This window comes from Tenebrio molitor, chromosome 2 (genome assembly GCF_963966145.1).
Source record: "Tenebrio molitor chromosome 2, icTenMoli1.1, whole genome shotgun sequence".
In the NCBI taxonomy this organism is placed as follows: Eukaryota; Metazoa; Arthropoda; class Insecta; order Coleoptera; family Tenebrionidae; genus Tenebrio; species Tenebrio molitor.
In genome coordinates this window covers 29,745,171-29,763,063 of record NC_091047.1, presented here as the reverse complement: position 1 = coordinate 29,763,063, position 17,893 = coordinate 29,745,171, and the positions used below count along the sequence as shown (strand labels likewise).

The following is a 17,893-nucleotide window of genomic DNA, read 5'->3' as shown; positions in this document are numbered from 1 at the left end:
ATAGGTTTAATATAACTTAGACATATCTTGACATAATGCAGATAGGTACAGGGTTATTATAAATTATTGTTTCATGGCAGTTGGTGTTGAAAACCACGCAACGTTAGACAATCTAGTATGTAAACAGATTTCCACTAGCCAGTATCTCCACCTATCGGCGATACTAGTCTCACTCATGTTATGAGGCTTGCGGCACATTCAACTACGTCACCAACACCAACTGCGATGGGACAATCATTTATAATAATCCTGTATTATTTATAATAACATACAATTAACTGGATTTATTTATGGAGGTAGATAACTGATAACATCGTGTCAGCCTTGGAACTGTAGGTGATTGCATTACTCGGATAATTTGCAAATAAATTGAGAAAATAAAAATAATAGAAGAGATGGTAATTTTTAATTTAGGTTTTATAGTTAAAAATATGGTATAGTCGGTACGCCGATAGATTGCACGTTTTTAAATTCTAGTTCCAAAACATAACGCAGTGAAAAATACTAAACTCCTCATCTCAATTGTTTCACGTTGTAGCCCATTGTAGGCTTGCAAATTTTCCGCCAATAGTAATCCTACGCCTATGATGTTGTTTACAGAATTACAGCTGTGAATCTGAATGAAGTTTCAATACAAGTGTTTTCAATTGTTATAAATTGTTGTTGAAATTATTGATTCTTCGAGTATGAATGATATAACAAATGTTATACATAATTTTCAGCGCGGTTCTACTTTTCCTCGCGTCTCGGTGTCTGTGAAAAAACGTGCAATCTATCAGTGTATGGAGTATAATTTTCACAACGGAAAGTACTCTCGTGTGAAACGGGCATAACCTCTAATAAATTCTATTTGTCTTGTCTTATCAAGATCTTGTCAGCTTTTTGGAAAATCCAACTGGGTTGCCACCCTAGCTTCTGACACATCCGTCTCTATCAGCGAAATAATTTTTACTTTGTTAAAATACCATATTGGGACCATCATTTTGAATGTTTAGAATAAAATTTGACATTTTTTTTATTGACGTTTTATTGACATTGGCCCTAATTAAGCAGGCAAAATTTTTAATTTGTGACAGTAGCGGGAAATTTCAAAATGACCTTGACGACCAAGATTTAATGCTCGTGACTGTACTTTAAATTAAAAAAAAATATATGTTTGGTATATGGGAATGCAAAAAATGTAAATTTACTGAACAACAAGGGGTCAATCAAATTTCAATTCTAAAGGCTGCAGTTTCTACGTATATTCATACATTCAATGTATCAAATTGTTACTAAATTAATTCTATAAAAGTCTTCAAATTACGTAACTTTAGATGCCGCAATTAAGCGATATAGTCGGAGAAGACATACGATTTCATCTCAAGGCTAACTCGAATACAAATTTTCTTAATCACACGATATATTTAGGATAAATCAGCAACATGAGATAGCAATTACTTTGGAATGTGTATGTATTGAATAATAAAGTTTAAATCGACAACAGAATCTCGTTGTATGTATGTATTTTTTTTCTGTTATTTTTTGTTTGCAGCAAACTCTTTACAAAGGCTGAAGTGTTTGTTTTATTTAATAATTCTTCCAAAAGTGCTGACCTGAAATACAGTATTAATAACGTGGGATCTCAAAATATGTTGTCACGTGGCCCAAGGGTTGAAATGTTCCAGTATTTATTTTATTAATATTTTGCTAATGCCAACTTTTTCACTTCTAGTACCTATATGCATCAGAAAGGAAAATAAATACTAAATGTTAAATACGAGTATAAATCAAATTTTTATAGGGACATTTTTATTGCAACTCTAAAAGTTAATAACGAATATTCTAATACATAAAAATGGGATATTCTTCATGCATGAGCCATCGAGTTTCCAAGAAAATCTACTACATGAACTGCTTCTGTAAGATATTTGCTTTGACTCCGAATCTCCAAGAAGGTATTTACCTTTAACAATTATGTATCTGCGATATTGCAGATGTGTAACAATTCCTCAACCGTTGCAATTTCATAATAAACGTGGCGCAAAGTGCATCTAACCTGTTCCCACCCTGCTCTGACTCGCTGCACTTATTGCGAATATTCCAGCTCACGTTCAGGAAAGCCATTGTGTAAAGCTTTTCCTGTTTTTGAATTATAAAAGACCAGAGGTCATCGTAAAGTTTCCGGCACACTTAGACACAATGTCACATCTCTCCTCCCCCATTACATTCCCATTAGCCCCCAACTATTAACCCTCATATTCTGTTGTTTATAGCAACACGCACGCATCACTTCCAGACCGGGTCCTGCAACAAAAATGACCGTCCCCGAAGTTAGCCCCGCGCCACAAAAGTTTTTTCCCGACCGACCCGGGGGTGGCTCCGTGATTTATACCCCGTGTCGTATTTTTCGTGTCAGCTTTCAAATCTGAATTGTGAGTCAACAATGGCCGGGGTTGAAACATTTACCCCTTTGTTCGGTCAGTGTTGTTGTGAAAGCGGTTCTAAGTTCGTTCGTTTGCTATTTTAGCCGATTAAATCGCCCTAGACTGGAATTATTCTGTTTGTTATTCGATCCGCGCGCTTTCCTGTCTTCTAATCTCCCTCTATCGATTCGCCGTGTATAAATATGGAATTACGCGACAGTGACAGATGGTAGTTGAAACTGTTGCGCTAGGGGGCGTTGCGCTTGTTGGGCTTCCAGGTGCGCACGGCACCGATTTTTTCGTTTTAAACTGGAAACGAGACCCGTTGAAGGAGAGAATTATCTGCGCGAATCCGGAAACCTCTGCCTTTTCCTCTAAATTAGCTGCTAACAAGATTTATTGCAACAAAAAGGAAAGAGGTTAAGCCTAAAAAATCTAAACGAGATAGGGTGGGAAGTCATGCGAGGATAAGTCTTGCTGTAACAACGAGGAGCTCAGATTGAAAACTCTTGTACCGAAGAACATTATGTTAGACAGTGTATTATCTAAGTGTTGGTTTTTAATGACGCAAAAGAGGGCAACCCATGAATTGAAAAAAATTGATACAGAAGAGAAGGGATGGTCTAAGTTGGAGCGGTTAATTCGTGGCCACGTGGAGGGTCAACTAACTAAATAATTAATCGTGCGTTCCCTAAAACAGCTCACGTCCTGCTGTACGAGTTAAAAATGAGGATACGAAAATTGAATGTGACTCTCTATTCTCGACACGATTGTTTCATCTACAGTGGTGACAATTTCCTTTAGAGCTAATTGTAATAACGCCTTCACAAACGTACACTTTAAGGTGCAACAGTGTAATCAAACGAGCTTTGAACGCATGTTAAAAGCACCTCATTTCTCTTGACCGCAATGTTTAATGTCAGCTACTATTTGACTTTTATGAGGTATCACAGATTATTGCTCCAGCTATAAACAAAACATTTCGCTAAGAGGTCGTGATAACTCGGATCTTTTAAACATTTATGTATTGTGGTAGCACTTTTGGAGAGGCTGTCCAGCGGTTCATATTTTATTTGGTATCGTTATGCGGCTTTATGGGCTTATAAATTTTGGACGGAGGATCTAAGAAGGGTGTTGACATGTCATAACTTTAGGCGGATTATTATTGTCCAATAATACATTAGTGATGATAATTCCCTTTATTTCGTACAGTATCTACCTATATCAAAAATTCTTATTCAGCAAAACCGAAAAACAAATTCTTTGGTAAAGTAAATGAATGCAAAGAATTCACTAGTTGCTTATTGGATTTATTTTTAAATATAAATTCTTATTTTGTGTCGATTTTACTTCCCCCAACATTTTATCTTCACGTTATCAGAATAGGTATTTATGGTTTTATCTATTTTGAGTTTTCCGACTTCCTTACTACCAGATTTCTTCTGTGGTTGATCCATTTTCCTTCTGTTACCTTCTTTACCATTCCTGTTAAGTGTTTATCGTCTTTACCTCTTATACTTTTAAATACATGTTTCATCAATATATTTTACTTCTCTTTGGATTTTCAGCGTTGCATTGATTTATTCGCCTTTTATTTCTTTTGAAACTTGTATTAATTTTTCGCTTTCGTCGTCATAATTTAGCATGATTAATTTTCTTTGACTGATTCTGAAATAAATATATTTTTGACATTATCTCGAGCTCGTTTACTGTTTTTAACTTCTACTGTTTTCTAACTTCTCTTTTTTCAGTAATTTTTTACTTTCGTATTTTATGTTAAACGTTTTTGGATTTATATACTTTTCAGCTAAATATCTTAACATCTTAATAGTTATTTACGAACCAAGTACGGGAAGACGATGTTCCCGCATGAGCGCATTTTTTAAAGCACGAGCGACGAAGGAGCGAGTGCCTTTAATTAATGCGCGAATGAACGGAAGATGTCTTCACGCAAGTGGTTCGTACAATATTTTTTGTACGAAAATTAAATTTAAAATTTTTTGTTTAATACATTAAACATAAACGAACATGAAACCAAGAAGGCAGTGATTTTTGGTTATTGGAAACAATTGCTTCACTTGATATTTCAATTTTTGCAAAAATTTGTGAATTTTGTAGGAACAATTTTCAACGATTATAAATCTTTCCGTAATTTTTTAATGGAGGAAAACCCAGGGAAGTTGTATTTTATGAACTAAATTTTATTATTATCAAGACAGATTTTTTTTGAATGTCTCAAAGGGCCAGTGTTTTTTGCAATTTTTAGATTCGAGTCGACCGGGAAGCACTCGTTTCGGAGCGAGCGTTGGATGTTGGAAGCGTTGCTTTCAAGGCTATGAGTACAAAAAGTTGTTTTTTAAATATTTTACAGTTATATTTTTGTGTTTTAACTCCCACTCTCTGTTTCCGTTGTTTTTTTCTTTTACCTTTCACTTCCTTCATTTATTTATAGTTTTTTTTACAATAACTCAATTTTGTCAATTTTGGAAATACTCGTAGTGTTTAATTAATTTTCTACTATTTGCTCAACAATTAAGAAACGAAGAAAGACGTGCGAGCTTTGTGAAAAGCTTTCCCACACAGGTATTTGAATCAAAGCTTTTCCAATATTTAATAAACATTAAAAGCGCTTTGTGAATAACATCATAAACTTGAAAATTTCCCGAAATCGAAAGAAAATATTTAATTTTCGCAAATTATTTTTGTTTTATTTATTTTCTTACAGAACAATAAAATCTGTTATTTTAAATTTGTTCCGGAACAGGTTTTGTGTACTTTCTGCATATTTCTTATTTATCAAGCATAATTCCACCAATCTTATAATTATTATGAAAACAAACAAACAGAATAATCTGGAAGCCACGCTTCCTTGGAATAATTTAAGAATTCCGTATTTATTTTGTACGTTTCCAAACAAGTCTATTCTATTTCCCACTGCCATGTCATTCAAGCAAGAATCAGGGCATCGCTTAAACTGATATGACATGTAAATTACCATTATTAGAATATAACTGATATGTGGCACTGGTCCTGAGAGAATAATTTATAACGTGGAAATTTGTTACATCTAACCATTTATTATCCAGTATTATACTCCAACAAGTACAATTTCAAAGGAAACGTTCATTATAGCGTTCAGAATGTCCCTAAGTACACCTCTTAATGCCATAACAAAAAACAAATCTTTGTTAGGTCGAATAATGGAACTAGGTCGAAAAACGCTATTCATATGGCGTATATATCGTTGCTGAGCTAATTAAACCATTTACACGAAACAAAAGCTGCTCTTAGTTATCGGAAAGGGAGCCCTGAGCAATATTATGAGATATAAAGCATAATATTGTATTGACGTTTGTGTTTATTCAGTGCTTTTAACTCAAATTCTTCATAATTCACCATTTGGTATTCCAGGACCTCGAAAAAATATATCTTTTAATTTTGCTTTTAAAGTCAATAAAAATTTGATGTTTCGCTTAAACGGCCTTTGAATATGAACCCAAAAATCTAAAGATTGGAAGTGAGCTTTATTAAATTTTTTATATTACTTTGGATTCAGCGTAATTGGACAACGGCCAACAAAAGACAGCAATGATTTTTTCATCTGTCACTGCTAGAGGGCTCAGTAAAGTGTAAAAAATATGTTTTTGAGAAATAAATCAAAAAATGCATAAACGAAAATGTGTCTTGTCCGATTTGGGGAAAAATATGGGGCAGAAATCTGATTCTCTTGGGCCAAAAATACGGCGGCATAAGTTCGCGGGGTTCCTTTCCCCCACATAAAAATTTGTGAATATAATAATGAAGACATGTCTGTGTTGAATTTATTGTGACAGTTGAGCTTATTTATGTCACGCGAAATTTCTCTAGTTTTTGTCGGGCTGATGATCGGCGCATTTCGAAAACATAAAAAGCGCACAATAAAGTGAATAAATAAATATAAATGTCGTGCAGAAATGATGTGATAAAAGCGGTAAAAACACATACATTTCGTGACAAACGTAGATAATATTGTGGATACATTAGTATCTGTTTAAACGTGATAAATGTCTTGTGGAATTTTGTGGTGTATTTTTTAAATAACGCTAAAACGCTTCCCGCACTAGATACAGTTTTTATTTGCTTAGTATTACAGCAAGTAAATTTGCTTTGTATCGATCGGCGTCCACATTTCACCTGAAATTACACATTTTCAGCCGCTTTAAGTTCGATTTCAGCACGCTTTTGAAGATTTCAGCGATGTAATTGCGGAACCTGGGGCTAGTGCTTTGACAGTCGCGATCTTACAAATGTTTTCAATTTATTGCGGTGACAATTAATTACACCGGAAGTAGTTTTGATGGACAGACATTCGCGGAATCTGTGTTAAACTCAAAGGAGACCTGTAATTATTAAGTTTTTTGTTGTGTCACGATAAATAAATAGAAAACTTTTCCATTTCCTCGTGTCGTACTTTTAAATTGAACAAAGTGCATACGCGCAAATGGGAAAATGTTATTCTGTTGCAGAGACAAGATAAACAAAAAGCTTTAAATGTGTTTGTGTCCGAAAAAGAACTCGGAGGAAACAGAGAAAATAATTAAAACGTGGTGTCCATTTAAACCCTATTTTCTAAAGTTTTTTGATAAAACTAAAAATGTGTAAAGTACGGAAAATATAAAGGAAAATTACCAGTATCTCAATTGAATAGTTAAATTGGAAACCAAGACCACCAGTACTCGTAAGTGGGTTAGTTAGTGATAGTAAATAAGTAGGAAGTAAATAAGTTAGGTAATATTAAATCAGGCGTTTCAAAATCAGAGAAATTCCTTTTTGAGAGGATTTCCCTTGCCATTCAACGTGGAAATTCTGCAAGCATTTGGGGCACTTTTCCAGATTCCGCATTATTATCGGAAATTTTTGTATTGTAAAATAAAAATGTTATGTACTTAATTTGTATAATAATCTATAATTTATTAATATTTTATAAACAAAATATTAAATTGACATTAATCATTAAAATCAAAAAAGTAAAGTGATAATAATAAATGTAAAAAACATTTTCTTGAATTATTATTGGACCATCGATTTTAGCAGAAAGTAACTTCTACTTCTGTGGTAGAGAATAGAAAATATTGGAGCGTTTACAAAAGTACAAAAACTACAGTGTTTTGTTGGTACATATTGAGATGCTGTTAGAGTTATTTAATAGTTATTTATGCAACAAGTGAGTAAAATTTTCTCCTATGTGAACCCGTGGACCTTTGAAACCCTCGTTTTAAATTGGCCCATTCATGCCAAAAAAATGCCAATTTACATACGAACTCGTTAAAAAACTACTAATTATGAATGAAAAATTTTATAACTGCGTTAAAAAATGACACGCTGTGGCACTTTTTTAACGCAAAAAAAAATTAGGTTAGGTATGTCGGTTATGTTTATGTTATTACAAAAATGAATGAAATTTAATTGTCACCAACAGATTCAATCATTCTTTATCACGCCGTATAATTGAGCAACTGTAAAATTCTGTTTATCATCACATTGGGCATGAGTAAACTACAAAAAAATAGTGTTTCAAATAAAAAAAATCTCGGGTAGTAAATACTTTTATTTATTTGCTTGTAAAGAATTTGATGATTTAAATCATTTTCATTTGATAGTGTCGTTTAAAAAATATTCCTTAATAGCGTCGATAACAATAATAAAATAGAAAGAAACTACAAGACCCTAACAACTAGCAATTCTAAATATAAAATGTACAAAATGTCTACAGTGAATTTCTTATTTCGCTGAACATACAATGTAAAACATACAATACATACAATTCGTTCTAAAAGTGGACAAGTCAATTAATTTAAGATAGGCAACCAAACTTACAGATACATTTGGTGTATCTTCAGTAAAATAAAAAACTCACGGTATAAAAGAACGTATATCAAAAGTCGTATGCAATTGTGGCGCTCTATAATTTTATTGTGTCAAACTATGTCGAGCCATTGAAGCCGCCAAATGTCAACAGTCAAATGTCAAATTATTAAATCTTAGCGTCGCTTGCGAGTTTTACGTCTTAGTCGCTTTGCTTGTGATTTTCTTCAGTTTTGTAAGTATTCTAATTACCTACTTTTCATCTTACAACAGTCTATTAAAAATCTGTCATTAATGGACTTATACGCTGTGCCAAAATCAAAAAACCATTGGGCTGCAAATGACTTATCTGTCACTATGATAAGTAATAGGAAATGTCATGAAAAATGTGTGTTATTTGCACTACAATGGTTTTTTGATTTTGGTACAGCGTTTACATAACCTCTCTTTTTACCACAATATATTACAGAGCGGCAAAAATCAAATAAATATATTCAAATTCCACAGGACTCTTGATATACGTTCTGGTATAGACACTTTGTACATTTAATTTAATTTTTCTATAATAGCTTTTGATCTCTTGGAGTAAAAAACACACATGACCTGACATAAGTTGAACAAGAAGCCGGAAATTGTCGAGTCACAATATAAAATTTGAGTGACACGAAGAAGAATTAAAAGTCTTGCAAGTCGAGAGTTGAACAAACTGTTCCTTTTTGTCGTCGCTCTTAATCATTCCTTCGTTCCGTTACCGGCTCGATTTTGCTTCAAACATTGCACTTCCTGAAATGACCACCGTTCCATTGTTGGACCCGAACAATACGAGATTGTGTTAGCGAAAGAATTTTCGTTTTGTCGTAACAAATTTTGTACGACAGCACAAAACGAATCGCGATACAATACAAATTATGAATAATATAGTGACTAGCAGATTGGATTATGAATGGAAGAGCTAAATGAATTTCAAGTCCAGAATCCAATTAGCCTATTTTGCTGTGTTCCCTTGGTCAGTTAATACGATGTGCAGTAGGCACAATGATAATTAGTCTCTCAGCTGTGAATCCATTTAGCTAACGGCCGAAATGGTGTTGTAACTCCTCTCCTCTAACCCACCAAACCGACCCATTCCGAACGAAGGGCGAGTTGTTATCACTGAAAACAACGAAATTAATTTAATTGGGGCTCCGAAACTACCCCCAGATGACGCGATCCAGATAAAAATCACTTACGCGATTTCTCACCTGGTGATCGATTGGACTCAGCTCGCCAAGTAATCGCGGACCGGGCGTTCAAAATCATAAATAATCTTAATTAAATCATCTCAAAGGGTTGGAGCACGACGCCGCATCTTCGCCTTACGCAAGCGTTTCCCATCTTTCTGTTATGTTCCGTAAATATTTGTTTCCTTACCTTCGTCGGAAAGTTCGTAAACGGTGGTTGCACAAAACTTAATATTCATTCCTTCACTCTAAGAATATTAAACCTTGCATGTCTACCTGCCGAAGCAAATGCTAAAGTTTTCATTAAATCACGGACCCACCGACCATTTGGAAACTTCCGCAGTTCTTGTTTATGTTCCCAAAGTTCGAGGAATTTCTTTCGTCGACTTCTATAGCTTCCATTGCATATGAATTTTTAAGAGATGTTAATCAATCGGTGCAGGCTATTTTCGTGTACAAAATGAGTTTGCTGCTGGGGCGAAACCTGCTTTGTTTCAATTATTCAAAACAGGTCAGTAAAAGAGTACGAGGGAGTTTTAGTGCTGCAGCAAGGGAAGGTTTGATATTTTATGATGCCACTGGTGCATCACGTAAATGTAGTGTTTGTGAAAATTCCATGCTGAGGAGAATTAGATGGTGTACAAGCAAATCAAATAAGTGAACGCGGTATCGTAAAATGTAATAAAATGTCGAACGTGTTCGGAAAGGTGTGATCCGTGTTGATTAATGATGAGAGAGGATGTACCCTAACAAGATGAACTAAAAAGGGTGTTGTAATAACATTTGAATATTCTGAGTACACAAGAATAAAGATTTATAAATGCATCATTGTCATCGTAGACGAATTGTGTTCATCAAAAATAAACTACCTAAATCGAAGATGACGCTGAAGTTCAAAGTTCGTAAATAGTTGGCCAAATATTTTTAGAATAGATCCATTTATGAATGCTATCACAATTTTTTAATACTATTATTTATTTTTGCTATATGTCCACTTTTTACACGACATACACATGACATGCAGAAAATTGGTCCAAATGAAGGGGTAATACAGGGTCATTATAAATGATTGTACCATCGTAGTAGGCGTTGAAAACCCACACCGCCAGCCAGCTTTGCAACATTAGACAAACTAGTAGACAGATTTCCACTACCGCCAGCAGCGCTACCTATCGGCGATACTAGTCTTACTCATGTTGTGAAGCTTGCAGCACATTCAACTAAACCACCAACGCCTACTACGATGGTACAATCATTTATAATGACCCTGTAAATATTCCGGAAAAGTACTTGATAGATCACGATAAACATTTTTTTTAAACAGATCTGGAGTTGACCTATGTACCAAGAGTAGTTATAAATTAATAAGGGATTACGTAAATCAATAAAAGTTGTTCTGAAGTGCAGTGACTTTTTCTACTTTATCATCTTATCAGTACAAGGTGATTAACTCTTGTTAAGACAGACGTTACCATAAAACAAAAGATGAGGTAGCATTCTTGCTTCCTCATCTTTAGTTTTATCGAAACATCTGTCTTAGACTGATCTTATACGTAGGTATGTATATATCCTGTTCACGTTGGATTAAACATCAGTGGTGCAAATCGCACACATTTGGCATTAACTTTCATATGAGTTGTCATAGTAACAGGTCAGGTCATTTGCACCACTGATGTTGCTTATAGTTACAGGAAACGTCCGTAAACTTTGCTGAAATCGAAAACTTCAACTTCAAACACCGTTGCTTTAAAACTGACGTTTGTTTGACATGTCACTGAAAAATCTGCTTACCAGTGGCGTCGCATTTGGCAATAAAGCTGGTAAATTACCCATTCTTACGAATGTAAAATGTTGCACTTGTTTATTTTATAAATTTTCTCCATTATCAGATAATAATAACAAAATGTACAATTATAATTCCAACGTCTAAGGTTCATGACTTCATGAGGTATGATTTATTATAAAGTAGGTAGCGTTTGAGACCACAATAATTGTCTACGACAATGCATTGAAGGCTTATTTGCACAGAATTCTGCTACAACCTGATAAAATTATTTGAAAACAAGAAGTGGTCAAGAATAAACTTGGAGACTCATTTCAAATTCAATTTCAGATGTATTCAACGTCTTCAAGAATTACAAAATTGGATTTCAAGTAACCAAAAGCTTAAAACAGAGTTGCTGTGTGTCTAGAACTGTGTTTAGAATTCAAATTCAAAGAGTATTACAAGATTGGAGGAACAGAAGCTAGGGCGAGAAATTAAATTGTAGATCCTTTGAAATTCGAGTGAAAAGTGGAGAACTCAACAAAAATTTTCAATATTTAGGAATGTATAATTTCAGATAAATTAATTAAAATGAATAACTGTCTGGAAAATGCAAATAAATACTAATTGAATGCTCTGAACAACAGAAGAGAAAAAAATCTAAAGAAGAAGAAGATCGGTTATGTTCTAGAGACAAAGCCAAAGATTGCACAGAAAACAAATAATTAAAAATTAATGTTTGTAAGATAATATTTACGTTTAGCACTAACATGTCCTCTATCAAACGTTATGTAAGATTCAAATACATACAGGGTGATTCTGAAATAAGCTTGGAAAAAAAATGTGGAGTATCCTTGACACAAATTAATTCTGCGTAAATGACTTTTGGAGGTAAAATCAAAAGAATGGAAATTATCCTATATCCTTGTATTTTCAACGCCTATGAATAGGGAAAATTTGTCCGAATTTGTTCACTTCATTAGCAACCATTGTTAGATCAACTCCACAATAAAGTTGTAGGTGCAAGCACACTGCTTTGTAAATGTTTCTATGGAAATAATCGAAAGGAGCAATGTTACGTTTGTGACTGACGGGCACATTTTACCTTTGATTATTTTTGTTGCTAAACTACCCAGATAATCAGGTAATCAGCAGCGTACTAAAATAGAGATATTTTCATATTTGGTGGCGAAAACAAAAGACTGAGAGATGACACAAATTTGTATTTTCAGTGTCAGTGTCAATGATTTCGACAGAAATGCAGCAAATTGGCAATAAGAAAGTTATTCATCGTCGAACTAGAGAAATAATTTGTAATACGTTTGATTATATGAGAATAACTTTTCCTTTTGAAGCACTTACAAAAATTGGTTTCCTTAGAATTTGTTTTTTCAATCTATTTAGCGAAAATTTAAATTTACCTAGACATTCCTTTTTACGGCGTTTATGAGAAATTTGACACTGACAACACATTTTTGTGACATTTCTCAGTTTTTTGTTTCCGCCATCAAATATGAAAATACCTCTAGCAATTCTGACCAAAATTTCAATCATTTGTATCTCGAAAACGAAAAAACTTTTATAAGAATCTTTTTTTGTTTATGACTTCTTTTCATCATCACCAATTACCGGTTTTTTTCCAAACTTATTTCAGAATCACCCTGTATAATAATTGTAGTTAAAAGTTAAATAAAAAATTCTGGGATACTGTAGTTTATTTTTGTTTCTGAAGTAATAATAATGTCAAAAAATAAAATTCCAATGAGAATAACCATCCTCTCAAAATTTTTAAACACAGAACATTACTGTTTAGTACTAATGATACCGATGTTTTAAATAAGAAATTAGTTAACACGTCTTTTCTTTTTCATGGTACTTGTGAAATGGTTTATCCAAGCAACTATTCTATATAGTGTTTATATTTGTTTTGTTAAGTTATTCATTTATCTGTTTAGTCTATTGTAAGAAAGTCTTAAAAACAAACAACAATCAGTTCTAACTGGCAACATGACTTTGCAGATATCGCACAATTTGTAACAGTGCTATGTTGTGTCGTTAATTTTAATTAAGGAAATCTGCACAAAACATCCCGTAGGACTCGGAGGAGACAGTTGGAACAAACACAAAAATAAATCCTTTTCGATGTGGCAATTGTAAACAATAAATAAATGTTCTATTCGTCGTAGAATCAGCAACATGTTTGGAACCCTATTGGCCTTACTGTGTAAACTTTTTGTGGAAAACAGAGACATCCATGCTTAGAACGTAATTAACTAGTTTGATTAAACATGAAAATTACTTTAGCAAATAAAGCGACGTAAAAGTTGATCCACATGGGACTGTTACCCAACTCTGAATCAAACCCATTACGAGTCGTAATAAATCCCGTTAGAAATTGCATCCAACACGCAGAAATTCCTACCAAGTTTCACGTTTCACCACAATAACAGGTTGCAGTGAAAATGTAAATAAGAACACAACAAAACTGGAGACCCAAAAACACTAAATTACAATCCGCCTGCATTCGCCTTTGTTCCTGACTGATAAATATGTATTTCAATTTGAAAAATGAATATGGAGTAATTTATGTATATCCGTGGAACGTGAATTATGCGAATTAAACATGACCCGGAGCGTCGGACGTATTTTTCATAGTTGAGCACCAGTGACGTCACGACGTGATTTGCATCACGCATCGCTAGAGAGCAGTGCGGGCAGCGACCACACTTGGCGGTTCGTTAGCCAATTAAATTGCTTTCAATCGTGCCAGAGGCGTCAAGCGACGTTTTATTCGCCATTACGTCGAGCGCTAATTACCGTATCAGAGGTACATGGCGAACTTGCTGAGTGGTACTGGTGGAAATTAAAAAGAAAACTGCACGGGGACAACACTTCGAAGGCGAAACATCTGAAAAAGACTTGGTTGGTGTTTTAGACGCAGAGCACGAAATCGCCACCTTCGCTTCCTATGTATAGCAAGCAAAAAAGGTAATGTTGTGTCGTCTGTGAAGCAAGCGAGTACCCATCTCAATAGATTCACATTCAACATTTGAACGAAAACCCATAGCTTGTGATAAAACTTGCCTACAAAGTAGGCTTGTCCAAACTGATTCACTCTAGAAATTGGAGCCTCAGAGACAACACGACATTCATTTATTTGCTTACAGTACCTACAAGGTTTTGTGGCTAGAATTTGAAGTGATTGCAAAGGAGTTGAAAGTAAATCTAGTTGCGGTTAAGAGCAGAGGACATAACAGCCGCTGTTGTCACATATGAAACCAAGTATGTAGTTGGAATTCTTGCACTACAGTTACTGAAGACTTGTCTAAATTCTTCATCCTTGACGTTTCCGTCTTATCGTGTGGCTGCACAAGCTTTCATTTGATCCGTTGCATTAATGTGCAGCTCTCTGAGACCCGACCGTTAGTCAGCAGGAGCCTCCTCCACGCTTTGCAGGAGCAGCTGAACCGGTTTCAAGGTTCGGGGAATCTCCGCCAGCGCTGGTGCGGTTGGTGCATGCCGCCTATCCCGCCGCCCCACGGCCGCGGTTTGGCTGCGGTGCAGCCATCGGCGCCTGCACTGTTGCCGAACAAATCATTGTGCTCGGCCACGGCTGACAAATACATCTGCAGTCATGGTAGACGCCAATTGTCCAATTGTTTCCGAGCCTCGCCCGACCGACATGCATTGCCGATGCTTCGTTGACCGCCGAATTTGCCGGCTTCGGCGGTCGATGAATGCATTGTTGCCATTCTTGCCGGTCCAGAGTGTGGTGACCGGACCGCATAAGTTATGGCCGACGTGGGACCGTATTAGGCGACAACGATGCGTAATTCCACGCATAAATTATTCGTCAAGCAGACGACAAGAAAATGTAAACGTAATTTGCGCGGGGTAACTGATGGGGCGGGGGCGATGATAAGAGCTGGCCGCCTCCGACAATGACACCCAGGATAGGGTCATTTCAAGTTGCCTAGCCCAACAGTTACAGATGATTTAATAATAATAATAAAGTAGTAAAGCCACGAAGCCACGATCATCATTCGATAAGTGAAGTTAAGCAGCGTTGGATGCGGTTCGAATTTGAATGGGTGGCCACACGGAAAAATGTGTTGGTTGTAACTTTAATACTTCGTTCCTCATTACTTGTCATGTAAAAAGCGTTCCAAAAACATTCGAACTATCAAAGTTCCCTCAAGTTGTCACACTGATTATTGACAAAGCTGGTCTAGGATTTTTCAATGTACCTACTTGCTTGACTACCCTGCAGCAATCAAACCCCGCCAAATTTTTATGACACAGTGGGCCGGTTGCAGCAACGTCAGTTAAAATTAACTGTGGGTTAAAATGCTTGGTTACTTTAGTTACCTATTGTTATAACAATGTTTTCGTATATTTTAATCTATAGTTAAATTTAACTGACGTTGGTGCAACCGGCCCAGTATCAATTACAATTTGTCAATAATTACTTAAAGCCAGAGAAGAGCAAGCAATTGACTGTTCTAATGAGATTTTCTGGTCTTTCTATTTAATGTTGCATGTCTTTTTTAAAATTTAAACAATCCAACAACAGCCAAAATAAATTTTGATCTAACCGAAATTTGACAGAAACATCCAAATCATACATAACCTCACAAAAAATTAAGCATAGTACACTACTTTCAATCAAAAGTTATGTTTCAATTTTCAGCCGGGTACATTGCGAATAATAAGTTTTCACAAATTGTGGCAATTGACAGCACGGATGTTTTTGGAATCCACTATAAGTAATAATTTTTCTGATTAGTCGCTTTGTAAAATTAATGACTTGAATAAATAACTTTTTGCGAGTTCTGGGACAGATCACAAAATTGAATTTAATTGAACATATATTATCCTAATTTGATTAAAACTTCACTGGTAACAAAATAAATATTGTCGCAACTTTACAATTCACGTTGAAACAGGGTCATTTTATTTATGTTGCGTTTATTGCAGGATTAAAATTGAAACCCACTCCGACGAAAAATGTTCGGAATTACTGGAGAGTAATTTTTTTAAACATTGTGCTATTATTGTTGGAACCAAATAATCCGTTTGTTCCATTAGTCGTAGGGACCATTAGGTTTGGTTCTCCTAATAAATTATCAGGGAGAGGGATAAAGCCGTTGGCCTGAAGGGAGTTGTGATTAGTTGTATTTTGTATACCTTTGATTAGTTAATGGACATGAATGTTTATTTGTAGAGTATTAGGACACGAAAACGGATTAGGTCGTGGCGGAATTACATTTACACAAAGTGTCAAGTGGGAATTGATCAGAATGTTTCAGATATACCCTTTGGCAAATTAGTTTAAGTTGATGGAAAGAAAAACGAGAAATAGAGGTAGAGGTATTGATATGTTTACTACAGTGAAAAAAAAGTGAATCTTCACGTTCATGTCGACTGATTAAGAGTTCGTCCAGTGATTTGAAACTCACTAGAAAAATCTTGTGAACATGCACCAAATTGAAACTATATTCCAGCTAGTTTCAAAAAAAATTACCGATTCGGAAGGATTTCCTAAAGAATGTTTGGGATATTTGTTACGGTGAATAAAACTTCAGTCGAAACGTCACGAGTTCATCTTCCAAAAAGACAGTGAAAGTTTAAGTTAACTCATTTTTGGGGTTCTGACGAAACGTGACACGTAAATTGCCTCAATTCATTTGCAAGATATACAAAACTATCAAAAAAAAAAAAAAAACGAGGGCCAAATTTGAAACGAGGTGGTCAAGACATCATTATTTGAACCTGTGATCCAAGATGTTCGTTACAAGATATTGTGCTGCATTCGCTAAATTTAACTCTTACAGATTGGTGTTGTAATTATGAAAATAAATATGCAGCGAAAGTACCAAAAAAAAATTGACACCGTACAGCGTTTTCAATAAATGTCATTAATTTGATTCAATTTGTCAGATTTGTTACAAACCACTCAGGTATAGTTGCTTAGATACTGTCATACATACAAACACTAACAATTAATTCCTGACTATTATAGGTTGTATTATTATTATATTATTATAAGTACGTATTTTTGTGGTTAGCAGCGTCGAATGGGTGTGAATAGTGATTAATTTATGTCCATTATTTTGGACCTAATAAAAATGGGTTTTCCGGACTTGTTAGATCCCAATTTTTTTGGCAGGTTATATCGGGACCACCTGCATATTCGTTTCGATTCTTCATACATAACGATGCAAAATTTTAAATACATTTTTCTACGATCGTGCAAAAAGTGAGTGTTCATTGCATTGTTTTTAGTGAAAAAAGTGCCTCTTAATTGCACTAGTGCAATAAAGTCTTTATTACACGCATCTCTCAACAGTCTCTCTACGATCGTGCTTATTGCATTTTTACACACGACGCACAGGACGGAACTGTTGTTTGTCGTTGTTTTTTTCTCGTTTTTTTGTTCGATCGTAGAAAAAATATTGTATGCAACACGTGCAAAAAGTATTATTGCACTTGACGTGTTGTCCTACTCATCTGCGGCTCTTGGGACAATTTTCACGTCGCGTGCGATAATCATTCACTTTTTGCACTTGTTGCATAAATAACTATTCAATTTTGAATAAGTCTCCCAAATAATTCTTTTTCTGTTTTCTGCATTCTTTGTTTTAAAATTTAGAACGTCC

At 35.0% G+C, this 17,893-nt stretch overlaps 1 protein-coding gene across 2 annotated transcripts in view; it reads right to left on the bottom strand.

The window, feature by feature from the left end:
* side-VII (sidestep VII) overlaps window positions 1-17,893 on the bottom strand; it is a 395,213-nt gene that overhangs the window by 96,978 nt on the left and 280,342 nt on the right. The gene's annotated exons all lie outside the window — the stretch shown is intronic.